The sequence below is a fragment of the Pongo pygmaeus genome, chromosome 3, assembly GCF_028885625.2.
Source record: "Pongo pygmaeus isolate AG05252 chromosome 3, NHGRI_mPonPyg2-v2.0_pri, whole genome shotgun sequence".
NCBI lineage: Eukaryota > Metazoa > Chordata > Mammalia > Primates > Hominidae > Pongo > Pongo pygmaeus.
The window spans coordinates 162,740,913-162,760,394 of NC_072376.2; the positions used below are offsets into that span (position 1 = coordinate 162,740,913).

General features: G+C 33.9%; 1 protein-coding gene across 6 annotated transcripts in view; it reads right to left on the bottom strand.

The window, feature by feature from the left end:
* IQCM (IQ motif containing M) overlaps positions 1-19,482 on the bottom strand; it is a 505,544-nt gene that overhangs the window by 469,918 nt on the left and 16,144 nt on the right. The window contains exons 1-2 of one of the 6 annotated variants that reach the window (XM_054485870.1): positions 18,854-19,093; positions 18,573-18,610 (exon numbers count right to left, since the gene is read on the bottom strand). The exons of 3 other annotated variants lie outside the window; for them this stretch is intronic. The gene's annotated coding sequence lies outside the window, so the exon portion shown is untranslated. Of the gene's footprint in view, positions 1-18,572; positions 18,611-18,853; positions 19,094-19,482 lie in introns of those variants that run through there. 2 more of the 6 variants (XM_054485865.1, XM_054485867.1) reach the window with 2 other exon arrangements.

Genomic DNA, 19,482 nt, shown 5'->3' on the forward strand with positions numbered 1-19,482 from the left:
TCTCACCAAATCAGCTAAATAAGACACCAGGGGCCAATCCTGGAGAAACACAGATATGTGACCTTTCAGACAGAGCATTCAAAATGGCTGTGTAGAGGAAACTCAAAGAAATTCAAGATAATACAGAGAAGGAATTCAGAGTTCTATCAGATAAACTTAACAAAAAGATTTAAATAGTTAAAAAGAATCAAGTAAAAAATCTGGAGCTGAAAAAGGCGTTTGGCATAATGAAGACTGCACCAGAGTTCTTTAGTAGCAGAACTGATCAAGCAGAAGAAAGAATTACTGAGTTTGAAGACAGGCTATTTTTTTTTTTTTTTTTTTTTTATTATTACACTTTAAGTTTTAGGGAACATGTGCACAACGTGCAGGTTTGTTACATATGTATACATGTGCCATGTTAGTATGCTGCACCCATTAACTCGTCATTTAGCATTAGGTATATCTCCTAATGCTATCCCTCCGCCCTCCCCCTACCCCACAACAGTCCCCGGTATGTGATGTTCCCCTTCCTGTGTCCATGTGTTCTCATTGTTCAATTCCCACCTATGAGTGAGAACATGCAGTGTTTGGTTTTTTGTCCTTGCGATAGTTTGCTGAGAATGATGGTTTCCAGCTTCATCCATGTCCCTACAAAGGACATGAACTCATCATTTTTTATGGCTGCATAGTATTCCATGGTGTATATGTGCCACATTTTCTTAATCCAGTCTATCGTTGTTGGACATTTAGGTTGGTTCCAAGTCTTTACTATTGTGAATAGTGCCGCAATAAACATACGTGTGCATGGAAGACAGGCTATTTTAAAATAACAGTCAAAGGAAACAATAGGAAAAAGAAGAAAAAATGAAGCATGCCTACAGGATCTAGAAAATAGCCTCAGAGGGGCAAATCTAAGAGTTCTCAGCCTTAAAGAGGAGGTAGAGAAAGAGATGGGGTGGAAAGCTTATTCAAAGGGATAATAAGATAATAATAGGATATCCAATATCCTACAGAGAGATATCAATATTCAAGTACAGAAAGGTTATAGAAAACCAAGCAAATTTAATCCAAAGAAGACTACTTCAAGGCATTTAATAATCAAACTCCCAAAATTAAGGATAAAGAAAGAACCTTAAAAGCAGCAAGAGAAAAGAAACAAATAACATGTAATAGAGGTGTAATATGTCTAGCAGCAGACTTTTCAATGGAAACCTTACAGACTAGGAAATAGTGGCATGTCATATTTAAAATGCTGAAGAAAAAAAACTTTTTCCCTGGAATAGCATACTATGATAAAAAATATCCTTTAAACATGAAGGAGAAATAAAGACTTTCCCAGACAAACAAAAGCTGAGGGATTTCATTAACACCATACCTGTCCTACAGGAAATGCTAGAGAGTACTTCAATCAGAAAAAAAAAAGACAACAATGAGCAATAAATCGTCACCTAAAGATACAAAACTCACTGGTAATAGTAATTACACAGAAAAACACAGGATATTATAATACTGTAACTATGGGGTGTAAACTACTTTTGTCATAAGTAGAAAAACTAAATAATGAACCAATCAAAAATAATAACTACAACAACTTTTCAAGACATAGATAGCACAAAAAGTTAAAAAGTATGGGGACAAAGTTAAGGCATAGAGTTTTTATTACTTTTCTTTTTGCTTGTTTTTGCAAACAGTTTAAAGAAAGACAAGAAGGAAAGAAAGAAGTAAAGACAACAAAACATTCAGAAAATAAATTACAAAATGGCAGGAGTAAGTCCTTACTTATCAATAATATGTTTGAAGATAAATGGACTAAACTCTCCAATCAAAAGACAGAGAGTAGTTGAATGAATGAAAAAACAAGACCCATTATCTGTTGCCTACAAGAAACACACTTCACCTGTAAAAACACACATAGACTGAAAATAAAGGGATGGAAAAAGATAATACATTCCAATAGAAATCAAAAAAGAGCAGGAGTCACTATACTTATATCAGACAAAATAAATTTCAAGACAAAACCATAAGAGACAAAAAAGTTCACTATATAACGATGAAGGTGTCAATTCAGCAAGAGGGTGCATATATATGTATCCAATACTTTAGCAATTAGATATAGAAAGCAAATATTATTGGAGCTGGAGAGAGAGATGGGTCCCAATACAATAAGAGCTGGAGACTTCAACACTCCACTTTAAGCATTGGACAGACTATTCACACAGGAAATCAAAAAAGAAACATTGGACTTAATCTGCACTATAAACCAATTGGATCTAATAGATATTTACAGAATATTTCATCCAAGAGCTGCAAGATATGCATCCTTTTTTTTTTTTTTCACTCAGCACATGGATTACTCTCAAGGACAGAACATGTGTTAGGTCACAAAACAAGGCTTAACACATTCAAAAAATTAAAATAATATCAAGCATCTTCTCTACCCACAATGGAAAAAAACTAGAAATCAATAACAACAGGAATTTTGGAAACTATACAAATACATGGAAATTAAACAGTATGCTCCTGAAAGACCAGTGGGTCAATGAAGAAATTACCAAGGAAATTGAAAAAGTTCTTGAAAAAATAAAAATGGAAACACAACACACCAAAACCCATGGGATACAGCAGAAAAGTACTAAAAGGAAAGTTTATAGCTATATGTGCCTGCATCAAAAAGAAGAAAAACTTCAGATAATCTAATGATGCATCTAAAAGAACAGAAAAGCTACAGCAAACAAAACCCAAAATTAGTAGAAGAAAAAAAATAAAGATTAGAGCAGAAATAAATTAAATTTTAATGAAGAAAACAATACAAAAGATCAATGAGACAAAAAGTTGGTTTTTTAAAAGTTAAACTAAATTGACCAACCTTTAGCTAGACTAAGAAAAGAAGAAAGAAGATAGAAGTAAAATCAGAGATGAAAAAGGAGACATTACAACTGATACTGCAGAAGTTCAAAGGACCATCAGTGGCTACTATGAGCAACTACATGCCAATAAATTGAAAAATCTAGAAGAAATGGACAGATTCCAAAACACATAAAACTTACCAAGAATGAATCAAGAGGAAATCCAAAACCTGATCAGATGAGTAGTAAGTAACAAGGTTGAAGCTGTAATAAAAAGTCTACCAGTAAAAAAAAAAAAAAAACCCAGGACCTAATGGCTTCACTGATGAATTCTACCAAACATATAAATAACTAACACCAATTCCACTCAAACTATTCTAAAAAATAGAGAAGGAGGGAATACTTCCAAACTCATTCCACAATCTAGTAATACCCTGATACCAAAACCAGACAAAGATACCAAAAAAGGAAAACTACAGGCAAATATCTCTGCTGCATATTGATGCAAAAATCCTCAACAAAATACTAGCAAACCAAATTCAGCAATACTTTAAAAAGACCACTCATCATGACCAAGTGGAATTTATCCCTTGGATGCATAGATGATTTAACATATGCAAATCAATCAATGTGATACATCATATCAACAGAATAATGAATAAAAACCAAATGATCATTTCAATTAACACCTAAAAAAGCATTTAATAAAACTCAACATTACTTCATAAATAAAAGCCTGCAAAAAATGTGTATAGAAGGAACATATCTCAACATAATAAAAGCCATATATGACAGACTCACAGCTAGAATCATGGGGGGAAAAACTGAAACCCTTTCCTCTAAGATCTGGAACACAAGAATGCCTACTTTCACCACTGTTATTCAACTTAGTACTGGAAGTCCTAGCTAGAGCAATCAGACAAGAGAAAGAAATAAAGGGCATCCAAACTGGAAAGGAAAAAGTCAAATTATCTTTCTTTGCAGATGATATAATCTTATATTTGGAAAAACCTAAAGACTCCACTGAAAAACTATTAGAACTGAAAAAAATTTCAGTAAATTTGCAGCATACAAAGTCAACACAGAAAAAGTAGTAGCATTTCTATATGCCAACAGAGAGCAATATGAAAAAGGGATCAAAAAGTAACCTCATTTAAAATAGCCACACATAAATTTACCTAGGAATTAATCAAAGAAGTGAAAGATCTCTATAATGAAAACTATAAAACACAAATGAGAGAAATTGAAAAGGACACCAAAAACAGAAAGATCTTCCATGTTTATGGATTGGAAGAGTCAATACTGTTAAAATGTCCATACTTCCCAAAGCACTCCACAAATTCAATGCAAGCCCTGTCAAAATACCAATGACATTCTTCACAAAAATAGAAAAAAAATTCTAAAATTGGTATGGAATCACAAAGACTCCGAATAGCCAAAGTTATCCTTTGGGCATTTTTGGGGCAAAATACTTGGGGGCAAAGTTTTTGGGCAAAATGAATGGACATTTCTCAAAAGTAGACACACAAATGACAAACAGGCATATGAAAAGGTGCTCAACATCACGGATCATCAGAGAAATGCAAATCAAAACTACAATGAGATCATCTCACCCCAACAAATATGGCTTATATTCAAAAGACAGGCAATAACAAATTCTGGTGAGGATGTAGAAAAAAACAAGAACCCTCTTACACTGTTGGTGGGAATGTAAAATTAGTACAACCACTAAGGAGAACAGTTTGGAGGTTCCTCAAAAAACTAAAAAAGGAGCTATCACATGATCCAGCAATCCCACTGCTGGGTATATACTTAAAAGAAAGGAGATCAGTATATCAAAGAGATATCTGCACTCCCGTGTTTGTTGCAGCTCTGTTCACAATAGCCAAGATTTGGAAGCAACTTAAGTATCTATCGACAGTTGAATGGATAAAGAACATATGGTACTTATATGTTCTTTATCTTATATGGTACTTATACACAATGGAATACTATTCAGCCATAAAAAATGAGATCCTGTTATTTGCAACAACGTGGATGCAGCTGGAGATCATTATGTTAAATGAAATAAGACAGGGACAGAAACACAAACATCACATGTTTTCACTTATTTGTGGTATCTAAAAATCAAAACAATTGAAACCATGGACATAGAGAGTAGAAGGATGGTTACCAGAGGCTAAGAAGAGTAGTGGGAGACTGGAGGGAAGGTGAGGATGATTAATGGGTACCAAAAAAAATAGAAAGAATAAATAAGACCTGCTGTTTGATAGCACAACAGGGTGACTATAGTCAATAATAATTATACATTTTCAAATAACTAAACTAGTATAATTGGATTGTTTGTAACACCAAGGATAAATGCTTGAGGGGATGGATACCAGATTCTCCATGACGTAATTATTATGCATTGCATGCCTGTTTCAAAACATCTCATGTACCCTATTAATATATATATCTACTATGCAGCCACAAAAAATTAAAAGAATAAAAATATAAAACAAAAAAGAAGTATGGCTTATACAGTTTGGTAAGTTAAATTAGGCCAAATTTTAAAGGATTTAAGTGGCAGCCAATATGTAAAAGCCATGTTTCCCAAAGTATGCTTCATGCAAAACTAGTCCCCTAGGATGAGCCTTTTAAAAATGTTCTACGGTCAAATGTGAAAGAGGGAAAAAAAAAACTTTTCATCTGACAAATGTAAGCCCCTTAAAATTATCAGGCCAACAGAAGCATTTAAAATGTGACAGCAGTCACATCTCACTTCACCTTGAGCTAAATAATTGCCTCTTGTAGTCACTGGCTATGTGGGCTCCTTACTGACTGCCCAAGTAGCCATAAAAATTCCACAGGCTAGACACCATAACTCATAACCTATAGTTCAATGATGTACAGCCAATCACTATCAATGTTGTTTCTGTAAACTGATGAGAATTCCTGTCAAACAACTTGTACTGGCCCACTTTTTGCTCCCTTTGCCCTTAAAAACCTGCTTGTAACAAAAGTCAATGGAGCATTCTCCAAGGCAACATAAAAGTATGTCCTGGGAAGCTTTCCTAACTTTGGCGCAAGTAAACTCTAAATTATATTTTGTACCTCAGCTTCTTCCTTTTAGGATGACAAATGTATTTGAGAAATGCTTCATATTAATTCCCCTTCTCTAAAATACATAACATTTTCAAGGTTATATAGTAAAGAGACTTTTAAAAATTCTTTATGTAGTCAGATATTTCCTAAAAGTTCTTTATTGTGGAGCATGTTTCTGGTAATTCTTAACACCCCTAGAATCTTGTGTTCTACAGAAGATACTCGGGAAAATGCTGCTCTACATATGACAACAATGACAATACTTTCTAATGTCCTATGTTTGGAGGTCAGGAACAATCCTAAAAATTTAATATATATGATCTCATTTCATCATCACATCAACTTCATGAGTTAGACTCTATGATTAGCCCAATTTTATAAGGTAACTGATCCTCAGACAGATGCAGTAACTTGCCCACAATCCATGTGCTAGTAAACTATGGAACCGAGGTTTGTACCCAAGCCTTCTAGTTCCAGAGCCTGTATGTACTCTTAAATACTTGGTACAGAAAGTCATTAAAGCTTTCTGAGACATAGATTATGTTCAAGAAAAAAATCCTTCCATAATCTTGATTTTGTCTATTTCCCTTCCTATATCGTGTTATGTGCCATCATAAGGACAATTCCCATGTAATATATTATATAATGGGCAATATAATATTTCCACTATATGCATATTACAACATTTGTAATTTTCCCACAGTTCTTAAATACTCTGCTCCTTTTTCATTTATTCTTTTTTCTCTTTGAGAGAAGGTTGGAAGTTTCTATTGACATTTATTCAACCTCACTGAGCCTTTCCTTGACCATCTTCAGCCTACTAATAAGCACATCAAAGGCATTCTTCATTCTCACATTTCCTTTGATTTACAATCTGATAATTCAAAAATTTCTGGTACAATTGAGTCTGATTCTGATGTTTGTCTTGTCTCTTCAGAGTGTGTTTTTCGCCTTCTAGAATGCCTCATTTTTTTTTTAAGCTGGACAGTTTCATGAAAAGGAACTGGGGTAAATACACCTTTAGTGTGGAGTTTTATGTTTATCTGGCTAGAAGTTTATCTGTGTCTACATTTGCTTCTCTTATAGGTGTCAACATTTTTGCTAGTGTTTTTGTTTTTTCTCCTCAGTCGTCTCTGGGTTTCCCTACAGACTATTTCTTAAATAGGGTCTGAGATGTGCAGTTCTTTGAGCTCTAATTTTCTGTTATTATATAAAAGCCCTATTAATGTGGTGGTAAGATGAGAGAGGAAATGTTCTATAATCTTCTGAGGGTCTCAGTCTTTTAATAAGCCTGTGCCCTTGGGTTGTGATCTTCAAAAGTGCTTCTTAGCTTCTCCCTCCTCCCCTTAGGTGATACAAGATGGCTGGAGGGGCTGGCACTAGATATTTTCCTTCTCCACATGGAAGGCTACAGCGGGCTGGAGTTGAGTATTTCCCTTTCCTCAAGTTGGTTTGGCTCTAGTAAAACCCAAGGAGATTTGGCTCTGGTAAGATAGTTTTCCTTGAGGGCAGGTCATTATTAAGGAGAAGAGAGCACTGTGGGCTTATTTCAAAACAGTTACTTTCTCCCTCACCCTGACAGAAGCACAAGAGGATTTTTCTTTAATCTTCACCATGACAACCTAGTGCCATGACAACCTAGCTCCTGGACACAAAATTTACAAAGTATGGGGACCTTCCTTAAGCTAGGACCCCAGGAATTTTTATTTCTCTAGGAAGTCCACACTCAGTCTTCAGTAGTCAATTACCCTTTAAGAGTCCCTTCCAGGTTCTAGCAGCAGTTTCCACTGCCAATGAGCTGTGATTCTCTGTATCTGCCTGTCTCTCCAGTTTACAGAGTGACAGACTGCCCTGTGACCTTAACTGTCTAAAGAATCTAAGAAGAGTTGTTGACTTTCAGTTTATTCAGCTTTTTTCTTGTTGTGAAGACAGAAATGATGACTTCCAAGCTGACATGTCAGACCAGAAATTGGAAGTTTTGCCTATTTAATTTTTGCCCTGTATGTTTATCCCTTTTTTAGAAAAAAAGTATTGTTATTAATAGTTGCATTAAAATAATCCAGGATGGGCTTCGTAGACCTCCACTTGTTAATTCTAACTTCTGTCGTGGTCTTTTCTAGTAACATGTGAGAGAAACAGTTGTGCAGTGGGCAGATTTCTCACTTTAATACATGATTAAATTTGAAAAATATTTAGTGTATTTTCCTCTTTTCCACGGACCCTTTCTGGATACAGTATAAGTAGCACATCCCTTTCAAGAACAGCATCTAGGGCATTTACTAATAAAATGAAGTGCACTAAGTAGGATGCAACCTGCTGGGAACATATAACTGCCTCTAATCTTGAATGATGATGGGAGAAGTATTCACATTGCTGTCCTGTTGGCCACTTAAAAGAAAAGCCAGTTGTGAAGTGTTCTGTGCTGAGGTTTGTGCCATTCATAAAGCTGTCAAGCCACCAGTAATGAGCAGTAAGAAATATGAGAAATTATAGGCTAGAGTTGCATGAATATGTGTAAGAAATTTAAATCTGCTCTTGAGCATATAGAGAATAGTATGAGTACTCTTGCTATGTAGTTTTTAAATTTTATTCTATACTGTATATCTACAGTGATTCATTCATTTTATTTCTTGGAAATGCTTTTCTGTTTGTTTTTAAATAAATACTTTATTGAGAAATCAGCTCAAAAAAGTACATGTTAAATAAAAAATGAGCAATGAATTTTCTTTTCTCTAGAGAGTTGATAATGAATGTGTAACTGACACAAAGTGTTTTTCAACATTTTCCATCCTTTGGGATGGTCATTTCTAGCCACATGAAACCAAGAGGAACAAACATCCTGAAGAAATATCAGCATCTGTTTTAAAGTTATCTTAAAATTTAACATGTAGCTGCAGAAGATATTTTTATGTGTCACTCTGTGAAACATGACCTTTCATTTAGATCAGATAAGGCTTTTAAAACAACTTTGTATATTTTTAATTCTAAATTTTCTCATTACACAAAGTGAAGTAATAGCTGTTGAAATGTTGGCTCCATTAGCATAAAAAGAATTTGCAAATGGTTAAATATTTCCAATTTCATATCAATGTCATCAGTTGCTTTGAAGGAAAAAAACAGTTAATTCCAATAGTGTTTGATTTTTATTTTTCATCTAATTCTTGGACTGAAATTAAAGCTCTGGGTCTTTAGTCTGTCAAAATTAAACATCAGATAGTATTGTGAATATGCATGTAACATCAGCTTAAAAATTCAATGTTGAAGATTAAATTATTTGTTTTGTGATGTTAATATAAATTTTGGTAGCACACAATAAGTTACAATGGTTTGCTAAATTAATAAAGCTTGGAGAAATATAATTGGAGTTGTTTTTGGTACACACATAATATATATATTCACATCCAAAATGAGCTATGATATTCTGCCAAATGAAATAGAAACTTTGATTGTCAAAATATGCAAAGAAGTATATATAGAAATATTAAAGATATTAATTTAAAAGAATTTTTGTAAAAAGATGTTAATTTTTATGTATATGCTTTAGCATGGTATTATGTGTTTTCTTTCTTTGCAGCTCAAATGGATTATTTTTCCAGGATAATATTATTTATTTAATTTAGTTTAGTTATTTTTTAAGGAGGTATATCGGTCACCTCAAAGATTTATCTTATTTTATGTGTCGAGAACATTACACTTATTCTATTTTGGCTAATTTGAAATATATAATAACTTGTTGTTAACTCTAATTTCTCTACTGTATTATCAAATACCAGAACTTATTTCTCCTATATAACTGTATTTTTGTACCCATTAGCCAACCTTCCTTCATCCTCCTTCCCTTCTTCTCTTTCCAGTCTTTGGTAACCAGCATTCTGCTGTCTACCTCCATGAGATACATTTGTTTTAGCCCCTACATATGAGTAGGAACAGGTGACATTTTTCTTTCTGTGCCTAGAAATTGAGAAATGGTAATAAACTTTTATAAGTAAGTCCCTGGTTGCATTTTATTAAATAATAGCTGGAAATTTTTAATAAAAGTCATCAGTAAATAAAGGATCAAAAATCTTATGACCTTGAAGCTTTTCACAAATTGCAATTTTTGAAAACAAGCTTGTAAACAGAAAAACCTATACATGTATCACAGCAAAAAGCAAAGGAAGGATAAACAAATCAAATGATGAGAGCTTAAAAAACATACATGATTTAATTTTGAAAATGTATGTTTGACACTGACAGTGATCAATCTTACAAAAAAATCAAGAAAACAATCCCATTTACAATAGCTACAAAACAGGAATAAATTAAATCAAAGAGGTGAAAAATCTCTAAAAGAAAACCTATAAAACACTGATAAAATAAATTGAAGAGGACACAAAAAAATGGAAATATATTTCACACTCATGGACTAGAAGAATGAATATTATTAAAATCTCTATACTATCCAAAACAATCTACATATCCAACACAATCCCTATCAAAATACCAAAGACATTCTTACAGAAATAGAAAAAAAAATCCTAAAACTCATAGGGAATCATGAAAGATCCCAAATAGCTAAAGCAATCCTAAGCAAAAAAAGTAAGGCTAGAAATATCACACTACCTAATTTCAAATTATTCTAAAAAAACTACAGTAATCAAAACACCATGGTACTGACATAAAACTCCAAGAACATACAACTGGGGGAAGGGATAGACTCTTTTTAAATAAATTGTGCTGGGAAAACCAGATATCCAAATGTAGAAGAATTAAGCTAGATACTCATCTTTTGCCATATACAAAAATCAACTGAAAATGGATTAAAGACTTAAATGTAAGAACTGAAACTAGAAACTATGAGAAGATACTGAGGAAATGCTACAGGACATCAGTCTGGGCAAAGTTTTTTTTGGAAGGTAAGATCTCAAAAGCACAGGCAATCACAGCAAAAATAGACAAAAGAGATTACATCAAGCTAAAAGGTTTCTGCACGCAAAGGAAACAATGAACAAAGTGAAGAGACAACCCACAGAACGGGAGAAAATATTTGCAAACTACCCATCTGACAAGGAATTAATAGCTAGAATATATAAGGAAAAAAACAATTCAATAGCAAAAACAACGAATAATCCAATTTTAAAAGTGGTCAAAGACCTGAATAGACACATCTTAAAAGATGACACACAAATGGCCAACAGGCATATGAAAAAATGTTCAGCATCACTAATCACCAGGAAGATGCATGTCAAAACCACCTCACCCCAGTTAGAATACTATTATTAAAAAGACAAAAAATAACAAACGCTGGTGATGATGTGGAGAAAAGTGACCACTTTTACACTATCGATAGGAAAGTAAATTAGTATAGCCACTATGGAGAATGGTATGGAAGTTTCTCAAAAAACTAAAAATAGAACTACCATATTATCCAGCAATTCCACTGCTGAGCATATTTCCAAAAGAAAGGAAATCAGTATATTTAAGAGATATCTGCAAGCCTATGTTCATTGCACCACTATTGACAATGGCAAGATATGGAATCAACCTAAGTGCTCATCAGTGGATAAAAGGATAAAATGTAGTATAGATGCACAATGCAATATTATTCATACATAAAAATAATGAAATCCTGTCATTTGCAGCAACATGGATGGAAATGGAGGTCATTATGTTAAGTGAAATAAGCCAGACAGAAAGACAAATATTGCATGTTCTCACACATATGAGGGAGCTAAAAGTGTGTCTCATGGAGATAGAGAATAGAATAGTGGTTACTAGAGGAGGAAGAAAGGATGAAGAAAAGTTGGCTAATGAGTACAAAAATACAGTTACATAGAAGCAATAAGTTCTAATATTTGATAGTACAGTAAAGAAATTATAGTTAATAATATATCATAATTTATCATAGTTTTCAAAATATCTAGAAGAGAATAATTATAATGTTCTTAACACAAAAAGGTAGATGTTTGAGGTGTTGGATATCTCAATTACCTTGATTTGATCATTACACATTGTATACGTGTATCAAAATACCACATGTATCCCCAAAATACGTACAATGTATCATAAAAAATAAAATAAAGAAAATCTATATTTGTGCTTCAAGTTTCTCAACGTGGGAGAAGAATCTTGATGAAGTGCTTATTTTTAAGTGGATAAATATATATCCTCTATCAGAATGTAATGAAATTTAGAAGGGTATGACTGTAGTATCTAAGTTTTGTGAAATATTCATAGAAATTATAAATAGAAACAAATTTGATGAGTCGTCTTGTAAGACAATTTTTTGAAGAAAGTTACTCTAAATGGAAGTAAAAATGTAGCAAACACTTTTGAAGATGTTTGTTTTGGAATATTTATAAATTTTAATATTTTGAAAAAATGAGAACTAGGGATATCCTTCATTTAATATTTGTCCTGAACTTACCAGGCACCTCAGCACCTGTAGAGAGTGTTTTCTCAGTTAAAAATAGTGTGTTCTTAGACAAGATTCACTGAAGGTATCAACAAGTTCAATTTTATGAAAAACCCAGCCACTCGGGAGGCTGAGGCAGGGGAATCGCTTGAACCCAGGAGGTAGAGGGTGCAGTGAGCCAAGATCGTGCCACTGCACTCCAGCCTGGTGACAGAGTGAGACTCTGTCTCAAAAAGAAAAAAAAAAAACAGTTGAAAAATACAATTTTCAGACAAATACTGGTGTCACTATAATAAAAACAGGCTAAGAACAATCTTACAGTACACAAATACTTCCCAAAAATGGCTATTCCACTTATAGTCATTTTTTTGATAGTCAGATAACCAAGTAGGTTTTTGTTTGTTTAGCTTTAATGTATATGGACTTATTTATTTTAATTGACTTAAAGATTTTTATTTTTGAAAATAGTATTTGAATAGGAGTATTTTATAGTTTGAGACCAGAAAATAATTGAATTGCCAATAAAATAAGAAATCTTACCCAGTATCAAACTTTAGTAATTTCAAAACATAAAAGTAAGCTTGATACACAGGCAACACCTAAAGAAGTCTGAGGGCAACAATACAACTCTTCGATTGATCCTTGCCACATTAGGATGTGCTCCAGTCCACATCTAACACATGTAATCACCAAATGATGCATGAGAGGCATTACTTACAGAGTGGGAACTATTTTGATCATAAAGCATCTCCATTTCATATTCTGATAATTACCTAAAACTGACATTGACAATTTCAAACATGATATGCACCAGAAATCTTTCAATGCTATTGTTGTTTACCATAAGCAACTCAGATAGATCAGATATTTTCTGCTGAAAATATTCCACAGACAAGTACTCTCAGTTATCTCTTTTCCTTAATAAATACCGTGTCTGATTAGCACGTTCCCATGTTTCTTTCTTCTCTCTCTCTCTCTCTCTCTGTAGATATACAGATATATATCTGTATCTCCAACTCCTCCCTCGGTCATAGATCAGCTGCTTTTTCCTCCCCACAGGTATTACAATGTTAGAGTACGGACTGGGCACAGTGGCTCACACCGGTAATCCTAGCGTTTTGGGAGGCCAAGGTGGGTGGATCACTTGAGTTCAGGAGTTTGAGACCAGCCTGGGCAACATGATGAAACCCATCATGGAGCACAGTGGCACATGCCTGTAGTCCCAGCTACTTGGGAGGCTGAGGCAGGAGGATTGTTTGGGCCCAGGATGCAGAGGTTGTGGTAAGCCATGATTGCGCCATTACACTCCAGCCTGGATGACAGAGCAAGAGACTGTCTCCAAAAAAAAAAAAAAAAGTTAGTAAATAATAACTTTTATTTACTAATAATAAAAGATAATAAACCTATTAATAGATGGATACATATTATTTCAAAAATATTTAATTTTTTTTTCTTTGAGACAGAGTCTCGCTCTGTCACCCAGGCTGGAGTACAGTGGTGCACTCTTGGCTCACCGCAAACTCTGCCTCCCAGGTTCAAGCGATTCTTCTGCCTCAGCCTCCTGAGCAGCTGGGATTAAAATCACACGACACCACGCCTGGCTAAGTTTTGTATTTTTTTAGTAGAGATGGGGTTTTACCATGTTGGTCAGGCTGGTCTCAAACCCCTAACCTCGTGATCTGCCCACCTCAGCCTCCCAAATTGCTGGGATTACAGGCATGAGCCACCATGCCCAGCCAAAAACATATAATTTTAATTATTTTGAACATCACCTTTCACTCTCAAAATCGTCTGGATTTGGATTGGGTGATAAATCATGTAATCATCCTAGCTATTGTATTTGAATTTATGTAACCCGCCAAACTTTGCCAAGTTTGTATGAATGATATTTCTTTCCTCCTATGTAACATATCTGCAAATTAAACACTCGAAGTAGTAGGTGGTGCCTGAACCCTGCTATAGCTGTCAGTTTCCCATTGGTGTGATTAACCAAGATTGGTTAGATTTCTTAGCTTGCTTTTCTACTCATAGATACTGTTCTATAAGAAGAACAAGCCTAAAAATTTCTAAAATAAGTGTATTATATTTCAAAGTCTTTACAATTTAGAGCAAGCCTTAAAAAAAAGGCACCTGCTTGAACTGAAATATCTTTCAAGTCTACCAATGACACAACTACATTGCATTATCACTGCCATGTACCAAAAGTACATGAAAAAAATTCATCTTTGATAGAAATCTAGTGATTTCTTTCCATCAACAGAGTTTCCAAATTATTTAACTGAGTAATTCTGAGCTTTTCTCCTTGCTTTGGATAATAATTAATCCACAACCATGTTTAATGATAACATATATATAGCACTGTATGTTTACAGCATCATTCTAATACAGCTTGTCTACATTCTTTTTCCCAAAATATCAAGATATATATTAAACAAAAAACAAATTCAAAAAAGAAATACAAAACCATTTCAGCACAGTACCCAACAATATTAACGTAAAAGCTTTTATGATAGCGAATGGACTGATCCACAATATGTCAAAGTTTATCTTTGGCATTTCCCTGCTTCTCTTTCTCTTTTCCTCTCTTAGCTCCTGTCTCCTCTGCCCCACTCCCAGGTATCCAGGGTCCTCATTCTGCCTTTTGGATGACAATAGTGAGCCCACTTCAGTGCTCTCAGCTCAGGCTTGCCTTATACTAAAAACTCCCGGGGACTAAATTACTTCCCTTTTCTCTCTTCCTGGGCTCCATCAAAATGTCCATAACTACAGAAAAGCAATTTAATTAAACTAAGCCACATTGGACTGTGAATAATTGATTAACAGACTACTTAACCCTCCCTGGGATATTTTTCTTTTAAAAGAGGACACCGTAATCTGAGTGACTCTGTAACAGGCAGACTTTCAAACAGTTCAAAAAAGTAAAGAGAAATATATAGGCTTCATTCAGGGAGATATGTTTTTATAGAAGGGCCTTCTAAGAGTTCCTTAAATTATCCATGTTGGTGGCCACATACTCAGCCTCCATTCCTAACTAGGAGAATAAAGCATTGACTGAAATGTCCTTTTCCAGTTTTATAAGTGAGCAGCAAAGTACTCTCAAAGGAAGGCATTTGACTTTGAAACAGACTTCAGAAGTCAAAGTATGGTTTATTACTCCTTTGGGTGAACTGAGAAATACAAATGCTTCTTTTAATTTGGAGCCAAATTCCTAAGAGTCATCCTTAAACACCAAATATCACTATGACAAAGGGCAAATCCTTTGTTGCAGAAGTGACCCTTTTTAGATTACTTACATGTTTTTTAACTTTTAATTGGAGGATGGGAATGAGCACCAGAAATACATGATATAGCTCTGTATATTGTGAAGATGCAAATAACAATATACTGGAAAAGAAACCTCATGCTAAATTTCTTCCTTTCATTTTATCCATTCTACCTTCTAGATCTCTTTCTCTTTCTCTCTCTCTCACACACACACACACACACTATCCTTTGAGGATAGTAAAATCCACTATTCCTCAAACAGTATTTACAGAGTATTCTCTTAAAATTTAGCTATTGTCTAAAATTTTGGAATAACATTGATAATTACAATGCTATCATATCATTATTGTTAATAAATTAGGTTTGACATGATTAGGACTACCTTTTTGCTTTGATTGACAGTGTATTTTTTTCTGCCCTTATACCAGGTATAAAATGCAAAGAGAAGGAACTACTTACTCTCGGCCTTCAGTTTCACTGACATAAATTGAAGCTGATCCTCTGCTCTGGCTAATTGTATATTTTGCCCTCCCCTACACCCAGGTGACAATGGAGACCTCTCTGGTCATGATAAAAGCCTCTAGCATTTTATTCTGTTGTAATAGTTTTAAAAATCAACAACTTAATCCTGGTTATCAGTCAGCTACATTAATATCTCAGAGTTAATGAGCATCTTTTTGCAGAAATGTCAGGCTATATTTAACCCTCGGTGAACTTTTTCATTGCATTAAAGTATTACATTTTGTCTTAATATTCAAAATTCACATGATGGGGCTGGATTAAAGGTTATTACACAAGAAAAGCATTCTTAGTCCTGGTATCCCGCAAACAAGAAAATTTTTATTATTTTTTTCTTTCCACTCAAAAAATAAATCCTTCTCAGCTAAGTAAATTTTCTACACCAGACCCTGCTGTACTATTAGCTTCAGATCTATCATCTGAAAGAGGTTGTCAGTTTCTTACTCAAAGGTACATCTTGAATAGGGTGTTCTAGGGTAATATAAAATATTGAACAAATGTATCTAATGCATCTTTTTTTTAAAGACATGAACCCACAAGAATGGGAAGAACAGGACAGGAGACAATGGCAATGAAATTTTTAAAGCTGAGAAGCAGGTGGACAAGAAGTAATTGAAGTACTATACCAAAGAAAGCTCAATCTTAAGTGAGTGATAGGAAAAGCCAAGAATTAACTAGTTACACAACAGATACCCCCAAATGCTCAGCAACTGGCAGTACCAATTTCTCTAAAACTGGGAATTAAAAATGGGTAGGCAGATAGAAACCTAAAATAAGGAGACTGGATAAAAGCTATCTGAGAAGTAATTAGATACCTATATGTCTTCCCCTACTCCACTTTAGTTACTTAAGTTACTAGAATCTTGTTTGAATCTAAGCATCTTTATATTGAGCCAGAACAAACTGATTCATCTCCAGATAAGGAATACCTTTAAAGAATTCATTTATTGGCTAGTCCTCAATAATATCCTCCTCTCTTTAGAAAAACAGAGACCAACAGGTGCCAAAATTATTATTCTAGAGTCCTTAGCACAGAGTGCCACTTGGATTTTCTCACAAGTTGATAAAGTGCAAAACCTGCTCTGACCCATTTAGAACTCCAAAGCTTCATTACAAACCTCCCAATAATTGAACAACTGCAATTCATTATGAGCATGCTGTAATCCAGGGCTTCATGAAGAAAGTATCTGAATGGTAGGAAGCAGTTGAAACGAATCTTCTGAATTCCTTTACATTTCTAAAAGTAAACAGGAAACTCTCTGGATATGGTTAAGATACAGAAAATCAGATGGAGCCTAGGTCCTGAGTTCTTTAATATTCATTGCAATAAAACCTTCTGCACACTACCTAAACTTCTAAAATACAGAGAATTATGTTTTAAAATTGCAAGACCTTCCAAGAGGAAACATTGAAGCACAAATGTCCATCAAATACTGGTCAAATAATTTCACTCTAAATGATAATTCATGTTGATAGTTCCATATTAAAAATCATGTTACAAGCCTGTAACTTCCTCCCCTTGAAAACATATAATTAGTCATGCTATATTGGAATCAGCTTTAGAAAATGATCTCTTACCACCAGAATTATTTTCACAGTCCGTTCTGAAAGAACAACCCAGTCTTTATCAAGTTAATTATCTTAAGTATACAGGGTAATTATTTCAAGATGCTCAAGGTGATATCTTCATACTTAATCATTCCAAAAAACAGACTGATAATATTTTTAGTATGTTTTTAGAACTCCATAACAGATTTTTTTCGTAACAAATGACAAATATCAATCAGGTATCCAGAATAGCTATTCTAAAACCACTATTCACCTCTGTTCCATCTCACTTAGGGACAGTTAAGATTAATTAACAGTTAAGATTAATTTCTCTGAATAATTTCTTTGACCTATCTCTTGGACCTGTTATTAGCATTTGACCCAATGGGCAGAGACCATCAAGAGTAAAAAAATGTATAATGCTGATGATTCTGTATATGACCACACTGGAATATGAATCATATACAGTTAAAAGCTAGGATTTTTCTCATGCCACATTCAATCTTCCAATTCAGTCTTTAAAGAGATTAAATATGTCTGTGTTCAAGAGCACCCTAAAAATCTATATGTAAAAGCAATTTAGTAATGGTGTTGATTTACAAAAATAAAGCAATAGTAGAGTATCCTACTCTTTGAAAATGCATGATTTTATTTTCTCTTTGTAAGAGGCTTCTCAAATACATAGTGGTCTCTGTTGACAATAGTCATAACAGCTCAGTATTAACATTAAATGTATTTAATTTGGCAAAATCACTTAGCCTTTAAAAGGAAAATTTTAAGTAGCCCAAATAAGCAAACCAACTCATGAAGCTACATGGGGGTATAGTTTATAACTGAAGGCACATGAGGATGCAATGCTGCTTAAAATCAGACACTGACCAAGGGGCCTGAATTGTTATATACAGACAATGTGGTATATTAGTAACTTCTACCTTAAAGTTTTTCATTCCAAGGTCATTTGTTTTTCTTCCTAGAAGGCACAGGAGAGTTCACTGAAAATATACTCACGGCTTGTAAAGCAAAAAACATTGTCAACCATATATCTTATCATCTAAGCAAAAAAAAGTTATAAACATAATTTTATCAAATCCTAAGAAAACTTATTTCTTTGAACAAATTCAATGAGAAAAAAAATGTGCCTTGCAGTAAGTGTGTAAAGCTTTTTATAAGAAACAGATAATTAATACTACTTAAGCCAATTGATAGTACTTACCTTTTTGCCTTAGTTCCAACAAAACTTCTAGAAACAAATTCACTGCCCCAAAATAATAATAATCTCAGTCGCTTCATAGCATAGAAAACTTGTATTCTTCCTTTTTTATCTTTAATTATCCAGCTTTACATTCCTTTAAATTTTTAAGACCAGTTCAAAATAGGTAATGAATATTTCAAATAGATTTCTAAATCCTGCCAATCTTCTGATTGCTTCTTCTCACATATGCCTGTCTTCTTTGGGCATCAAAAGAATTCTAGAATCAGAATATTTATTTGTGATGTATTAGATAATTGGCTATTATTATCATCCTGCTTATGTCAGGGGGAGCTCTCTATTCCAAACAGTACAGGTACAGACTAAGCTCCTTCGTGAAGAACACCAAATCTGACAACAGAAAATAGTAAAATGCCTCATGGGAGAAAGACTTTACTTTTAACATGTAAGATTTAAAAGAACCAATAAAAGTTGACTGAAGGATAAGCATTCCTTATTTTTCATCATTTCTTAAAATATTTAACATTACATAACAGTATAAAACCACAGTTGTCCATGGATGATTAAAACTGCAATGCTGATAAAACCAAATATTAGATTACATCAAAAGGCTTGATGTAATCAATGTTGCA